Genomic DNA, 8530 nt, shown 5'->3' on the forward strand with positions numbered 1-8530 from the left:
ATCGACAAGCGATTGTCCAGTTTCGATGCGAGGCTGTCCCTGGTGGAGATTTTACACCGGGAATTTAAATCTCTGAGAGAATCCCTGGAATTCAGCCAGCGGCAGGTGGAAACGCTTGCCGCTGAAAATGCCACGCTACGGGAGTCGGTTAAATCTCTCACCGATAACGTGACCCAGCTAAACATTGAAAATAAAAAAATAAAAGAGTCCGTTATCGATCTACAAGCCCGTAGCATGAGAGATAATCTTGTGTTTTCTGGTATTCCAGAAACTGCCGGAGAGGACGCAGAGGCAACGGTGAAAAACTTCATTAAAATCCACCTGAAGCTGCCGGAGGACACCGTAAAGAACATCGACTTCGATAGAGTACATCGCTTGGGGGGCGCGCGGTCGCGGACCGGGAGACCACGGCCTATTGTGGCCAAATTCAGTCAATTCAAACAGAAGGAACAGGTGAAGAGTCGCGGCAGAGAGCTGAAAGGAACGGACTTCAGCGTGAACGACCAGTTCCCCAAAGAGATCCTGGAACGACGCAAGGTCCTGTTCCCAGTTCGACGTAGCTTTATCCAGAAAGGCTCCCGTGCTGTCATCGCTGTGGACCGGCTCTACGTGGACGGACAGCTGTACCGCGACCCCGGCACCACACCGTGGTTATACTGACTGCACTCCAGATAAGAACCCGCTACACTCTTTTCTTATTCATTCACACTTTCTCCTTTAAAATGTGTTTAACCTAGTAATATCAGTAGGATGTCATAGCAGATATAACACCGTCACCCTCCGTCATTGCTTTAATTGGAATGTTTCCGTTTCGTTTCCTTTTTTTTGTTGTCGCTCACAGTTCATGTGGTTTCTTTCTTTCTCTTGTCTTTCACTGCTGTGGCCACCTACTCCCCCACTCACCTACAAACAACACCCTCTATTTCTCCATATTTTCACAACACGATCACGCAAACACATCAGCTCAACGGCAGCACATTCACAACAGCCTCACAGCACGCACAGACTTGCAGGACACATAAGCAAGCCATGCTTGTTCATATTAGTGAATATTCACACACATAGTCAGACTTATGGAGTCTCTCACCACACTTCTTTTTCTCTTTCTATTTACAAACAAGGGATGTTTCCATATTCTCTCCACCTGTCTAAACGAAACACCCAGCATACATCATTAAACATACACGCACAATTAAGGGCATGCTGAGGTTTGTCACATGGAATGTAAATGGAGCTGGCACCAGAGGAAAGAGGTTAAAAATATTTAACCAGCTTAAAAAACTACAGGCAGATGTTGTTTTATTACAAGAAACTCACAAACCTGTCACAGGTTTAAATGAACTTAAAACACCTGAGTTTCCTAACGTGTTTGCAGCCGGTTATAATTCTAGACAACGGGGAGTAGCAATTTTAATACATAAAAATGTTAATTTTACAGTACTCGATACAGTTATAGATCCAGAGGGTAGATTTCTAATTATTAAACTATCAATATTGAACAAAAAACTATGTATTGTTAGTATATATGGTCCAAATGTTGATGAACCCTCATTCTTCCACGGTTTTTTTAGTGCACTCTCTGAACACCTTGATTGCACACTCATTCTTGGCGGTGACCTCAACCTTGGACTAAATGAAGAAATGGATAGGCTCAACACAACAGGAACTCAGCGTAATTGGCAGTCCACAAATATAATCAAACAGTATATGAACGACTTTGGTCTTTGCGATGCATGGCGCTCTCTTCACCCCACCAGTAAGGAATATACTTTTTTCTCGCATGTTCATCACTCTTACTCTCGTCTGGATTATTTTTTGGTCAGCAGCTCACTGCTGTGTGACATTTCAGACACTGAGATTCATCCTATAGCTGTCAGCGATCATGCTCCTGTATCTTTAACACTAATGCACAAGAATAATACTACGCCAAGTAAAAACTGGAGATTTAATATATCACTACTTAAAGATGAAGACTTTATTAAATACTTTAAAAAGGAATGGACTTCATATTTAGACTTTAATGACACTCCCGGAATATCTGCTTCTGTTCTATGGGAAGCAGGGAAAGCTGTGATGAGAGGTAAAATAATTTCTTTCTCATCACACAAAAAGAAAGAAGAAAACAAAAATATTCAGGAATTAGAAAAAAACATCAAATCACTAGAAGAAGCCTACGCGTCCCACCAAGATCAGGAAACATTGAACAAAATATGCAAAACAAAACTAGAATTAAATGAAACTATTAATAAAAAAACACAATTCCTTATACAAAGACTTCGCTTGCAGAATTTTGAACACAGTAACAAATCAGGTCGATTTCTAGCTAACCAGCTAAAAATAAATAAAGAAAAAACAACTATATGTGCTGCTAAAGATTTATCGGGGAACACAATATATGATCCTGGAAGAATAAACAACATTTTTAGGGATTTCTATGAAACTTTATACTCACCACAAATAAACCCATCTAAAAATGAAATTGATCTGTTTCTTGACAACGTAACTCTTCCAAAATTACTAGACAGTCAAGCAATGGAACTGGATTCGCCACTGACGCCAAGTGAACTCCAGGAAGCCCTGATAAGTATGCCCAATAATAAGGCTCCAGGTCCAGACGGCTTCCCTGCAGAATTCTACAAAGAATTCTGGACAATTTTGGCACCAGTATTCCACAGCATGTTGCAGGAAATCGAGGAAAAGGGCAGACTACCACCAAATATGAATTCTGCCAACATTAGTCTCCTGCTAAAACCAGGCAAAGACCCTTTATTTCCCTCAAGCTATCGTCCAATTTCTCTTTTAAATGTAGACCTTAAAATAATCTGCAAAGCTCTCTCAAAGAGATTAGAGAAAATGACCCCCCTCTTAATTCATCCTGACCAAACTGGTTTCATAAAAGGTCGGCACTCCTCAACAAACACTCGTAGATTACTTAATTTAATAGACTACTCATACGATAAAAACATCGAAGCCATAATATTATCTCTAGATGCAGAAAAAGCATTTGACAGAGTTAATTGGAAATTTTTATTCGCAACTTTACACAAATTTGGTTTTGGAAACTCTTTCATAAACTGGATAAGAATATTATACAATTCCCCAACGGCTCGTATCAGAACAAATGACCAGACATCCTCCAGCTTCTGTCTCCTGAGGGGCACCAGACAGGGATGCCCACTCTCCCCCTCACTTTTTGCAATTTTTATCGAACCTCTAGCAGCAGCATTTAGACAGGCTACAACAATTAAGGGCATAAAATGTAAGAACATAGAACATAAAATCAGTCTCTATGCGGATGATGTGTTGCTTTTTCTGCAAAACACACAAACCAACCTCTCTGAGGTAATTACTTTAATAAACTGGTTTTCAAGAGTTTCAGATTATTCAATTAACTGGCCAAAATCTACAGTTCTCCCCATTAACTGCTCCTTCCATAATTCTTCCTCTGCCCCACTGCAATCCGGAAATATTAAATATTTAGGTATTAATATCTCTCCTAAGCTTTCAGACTTAACTAAACTAAACCACATCCCACTTCTAAAGAAAGTAGAAGGCGATCTGACTAGATGGAAATCTTTACCCATATCACTCATGGGAAGGGTCGCCACTATAAAAATGATGATCTTGCCAAAAATAAATTACTTATTTTTGATGATCCCTAACAAACCATCACAAGATTGGTTCAGATCTCTGGATTCATATATTTCCAAATTCCTTTGGAAAGATAAACCCCCGCGTATTAGCTTAAAAACGCTACAAAGAACCAAGGATAGAGGAGGATTAGATCTGCCTAATTTTCACCAATACTTCTTAGCCAACAGGCTTCAGTTCATCTCAGAATGGTTAAAACATACCTTCTTAGTTGAGCCCTGGCTAGATGTTGAACAGGCACTATGCAAGGATCTAGAGATTTCAGACCTACCATTTATTAGCTCAAACATCAAAAGACATGAATGCTTTAAAAGTATCAACATCAGCTTTTCTCTAACAGCATGGTGGGAGTTTCTAAAAATAACGGAGTCTTCATTAATCCCATGCAAACGTACACCTATCTGGAATAACCCTGACATATTACAAAACAATAATATGATTAATTTCCCAGAATGGAGTTGTAAAGGAATTAAATACTTAGAACATATATTAGAGGGAACAGAATTTATTCCATTTGACAGACTAGTTGAACAATATGGGATCAACAAGACAAGGTTTTTAGAATATCAACAAATTAAATCCATAGTAAAAAAGAAATTTAACCTCAGTCAAGTTGAATTACAAACACCACTAAGTGCGGCACATTTTCTTACTCTTAAATCCCCCAAATTATTATCTAAAATATACAGAACACTTTCTAAATTAGATGAATCAATATCCCTTCCTACTGCAAAGTGGGAAGCAGATTTATCAGTCAACCTAGACCAAAACTTCTGGTCTCAGATTTGCTTAAAAACTTTTAAATTAATTAAAAATCCCAGTCTGCAATTAATACAATACAAAATACTTCATAGAGTGCACTATACAGGTCATCGGCTGTTCAAGATGGGCTTTACATCTTCCAACAACTGCTCACACTGTCAAGGCAATACACCAGACAATTACATCCACGCTCTTTGGTTCTGTCCACCAGTGCAAAAGTTTTGGCGCGAGATATGTGAAGACTTATCAAAATGTCTGAAATGTAACATTCCAACCTCCCCCTTAGTGTGTTTGTTGGGCAGCTTAGATAATGTCACTTCAGAAAAGAATATAGCCCATATGATCTTCACTGCCCTATGCATAGCCAAGAAAACAGTCCTCATGAACTGGAAAAATAAAAATAATCTTAATTCTAACCAATATAGAAATTATCTATTAGATTACATTAGTCTTGACACAGCCTCTGCCACCACATTAGATCAATTGCTCTGGGCCCCTTTTATCAGCTCCATCACCTAGTGGGGGTGGGGGGTCATAGTTTGGTCCCGCCTTCACTGTTGTGATTGGTGAGGGGGTAGGGACAGGCTTAGGGCGTCGGGGGGTTCCCCGGAGGCATCTTCCTTGGGGGGCTCAACCCGGGGTAGCGGTCACGTCCGGTTGAGGGCTCTGTTGGCTCTCAGGTGACTGTTTCCTCGCGGCTGCGTGCAGCGGGGCTAGGGGAGGGTCTGTGCTGACGGACGTGGGTTACTGACCTGGCAACCTGGCTGCCCCTGGGTGGGTCCGGGATGGGCGTGAGGTTTTGGGGGCGCTCCGTCTCTGGGCTGGGGCCCGGGCCGGGCCTCGGGGGCTCGGGTCCTGGTTGGTGTGTTGCCGGGGTTGTGGGCGGGTGGGTGCATGGGGGCCCGGCCCTGGAGCAGGGTGCCGCCAGTGCATCGAGCCGCCTGGGGGGCTCTTCAACTGGTGGGGGGGATGGTCACATCTTGCAGGAGCTTTCTTCTCTCAGGAACTCTCTGCAGGAGGGGGAGATACAGGAGAGGTGGAGGAAGATCTCAGCCTGGGCGTTTACCGTCTTATGTAGTCTGGAAGATGTGTGGTTGGTGGGGTGGGTGCAGTTTTCTCTGTGGTGGGGTTGGGTGGACTGTCCAGGGCTCTGTGGAGCCGGGGGGCGCTACTGCACTGGGCCCCGGTCTGATGGGCCTGGGCCCCCCTTCCCTGACGGGTCGCGGAGGGTGGGAGTGCCTACTGGGGTCAGCGGGGGAGCTGGCCCCAGGGAGGGGTTACCTGCCCCTCCCTTCCTTCCCTCCCCATCTCCAGCTGCCTCCCTCTTCCCGCTCCTCCACAACCACCCACACATGCAGGGCCTTGGAGTGGGGGTATGTCACCAGGGTGCAGAGGAGGCTACCCCCCCCCCCCCCCTGTCCCCTTCTGGCTGCCTCTGCCTCAATTTTATCCCACAACTTAGACATTCACATTATTCAAACTCTCATTACACATACATATAGGATCTTGGGGGTGGGCACAATCACGGAGTCCAAATCACCATCAGGGTGTATACCTCACCCCTGACGTCGTTGCCCACCTCTCAATTTTAAATACACTTAGTCATTGAGGGTTAGCAGGAGGGACTATGCGCTTACCTGCTGCTCCTTGGCAGGTAGCTCCATGCCCTCCTGGGTTTTAATTGCACCTTAGAACACATATGCATCAACACTACAATGAGCGGGTGGAGGGAGGTTTGGAGTCTTCTCCCACCCCCATTCTCTGCGGCCTGCTGGAGCGGGAGGGCTAGTAGGAGGAGTTGGCCGTCCGACTGCGGTCTGGGGTGTGGGGCCTCCCTGCTGCTGCGGAGTCGGGGTGGTCTGCCTCTCCCCACCGCAGGGAAAAGGGTAACACCACCTGGGTCTGGGTGCAATTCCCCCCTCCAGGGGCAAGGGTACCTAGACCCGGTTTGTAGAGTACGCTTGGGGAGTGTGATTGTGTGTACAGCGTCTCTTTATGTCTGTCTCCACGTTGGTTGAGTGTGGAGTGAGTGCATATGAGAGCATGAGGGTGGGAATGGATGTTTGTGTCTGTGTGTGCCTGTATGTCTGTGTCTATATGTCAGGTTGGGTATCAGACGCCACCTCTCTGGGGACACCTCAGGCCCTCCAAGGTTTGGAGGCCTATCTCCACCCACCACCACTTCCCCTGCCGGTGGCGGACTCCCTCAGGTGTCGGTGTGTTGGTGGTTCTTTGTGTCTGGGGGTGGGCGTCCGGGTGCACACCGGCTCACTCCTTGGCGGCCGCTTGTCGGGGCCTGGGGCCTGGGGCTCGCTCGGGCCCCTTTGGAGGTGGGGTGCCCCCGGCCTCTCGGCCTAGGGCTCGGTCACTCAGGCGCAGCTGGGGGCCGGCGGAGCTCACGGGCGCGTCACTGCAACTCCCCCTGACTTCTGCTCCGCGGCTGCTGGGCGAGCCCTCATCTGGGACTCTCCTCAGCTCTTACTGGGACAGTGGCGCGGCTGCCCCTCTGTTGGTCTTCCATGGTCTCTTGTGTTCTGGGGGCCTCTGGATGTCTGGAGTTTTGATCTCCTCCATACCCGCTTCACACCCTGGAGGACGGGGCTGTGGCCCCCCCACACTCCCTAGCAGATCATTACATGGAGAAACCTTTGGAATGCAAGCATGCTGATCCACACAGGTATGCACACATGGGTATTCACAGACGCGGACTAAAGCTTTCTTGGCTGCTGCCTCAAAGCACACTGTGCGCTGTCTATCTTGCGTGCTGCACAATATCGTTTATTACTTAGTAAATACTGATATCTATGACTAGCTAGTTTATTGTGATGGTGCTTTGGTTTCTCTATTATTATGTTGCTCTTTGTTGTTTGCTGTCTCCTCTGTTTGTTTTTGTTTGTTTGTTTTGTTTTGTTTTTCTCCATACAGGTGACCCAGGAGTTTTTTTTTTTTTCTCTCTCTTCCCCCCCCTTCTCACCGTCTCTTCTCCCCTTTGGTTTTCTTTCTTTCTCTCCCCCTCTCTCTCTCATTCATTCCCCCTGTCCTATTTATTAAAAAAAAAAAAAAAAAAAAAATGACAAAGGATGAACTGAAGCTCTGCCATCACGTAAAAAAAAAAAAAAAAACAAAAAAAACAAAAAACAAAATAGGAAACAGTAGTAATACAAAAATGCAATAAGCTGTACCACCAGGAGCAATAAAACAGTGGTCATGCTCAGTGACAAGTATGTGTAAAAAAACATCCCCGTATTTACCCTGGGAGATCTATTGCGTTAAATTGGGTTTCGGCTGTTTTAAATTAAATTTCAATCAACATAAACAAGTGTGAACCACCAATGATTTGTCTTTTTTTTTTTTGACACTTTTATATCTACATGCAGGCAAGTGTGCAAACAGTGCAGGTTGTATCATAGCAGTGTGAGTTGTCAGTATGACTAGAAAAGTGTTATATAGTTGTCAGTCCATTTTATTCAGTTATATAGGTGCTTGTTCACATGTACCACACATATGATTATCATAATCCAAATGAGCTTGCACTTCTTATTTGAAAAGAATTATACAATGCAAAACAAAAAGGATTCACAAAGGAAAAACATTTGATGAAATTGTTTGAATCTGATCTATATTTGAAGCTTTCATCCTTTTCTTTTTTTTACTGACAGATTGCACCAGCAAACCATGTTTTGAGTGTTATTTCCCATGGAGTTAAGTCCTATTAAAAGGGTCATGGTACAGAGTGCCAAGGAAACTGTGAGGTAATTTTTATTGCATTGTGCTGTGTTTTATGGTTTTTCAGAAAACATGGCACATTATTCATATACAGGGTCATGAATAATCAGGGCCAATCTTATACTTCTTTGCCCTCAGACTGCTGATTTATTTGTCATTCCTAGGGTATTTAAAAGTAAAATGGTAAGCAGAGCCTTTAGGTTTCAGGCCCCTCTTTGAAGCCACCTCTAGGTTTTGCTTCAGGTAAACAGATACCCCCTGCACTTTTAAGATTAGGCTTAAAACTTTGCTTTATAATAGGTGTAGATCAGGTGACCCTTAATTCTCTTGTGCTGCAACAGGTCTATGATAGGGATTTCCTGTAATAAACATTTCTTCTTCAGTCAAGTCT

Source organism: Mchenga conophoros, linkage group LG14 (assembly GCF_057382185.1).
Source record: "Mchenga conophoros isolate Kocher_MC1m ecotype Shallow Benthic linkage group LG14, M_conophoros_male_GT1.1, whole genome shotgun sequence".
NCBI lineage: Eukaryota > Metazoa > Chordata > Actinopteri > Cichliformes > Cichlidae > Mchenga > Mchenga conophoros.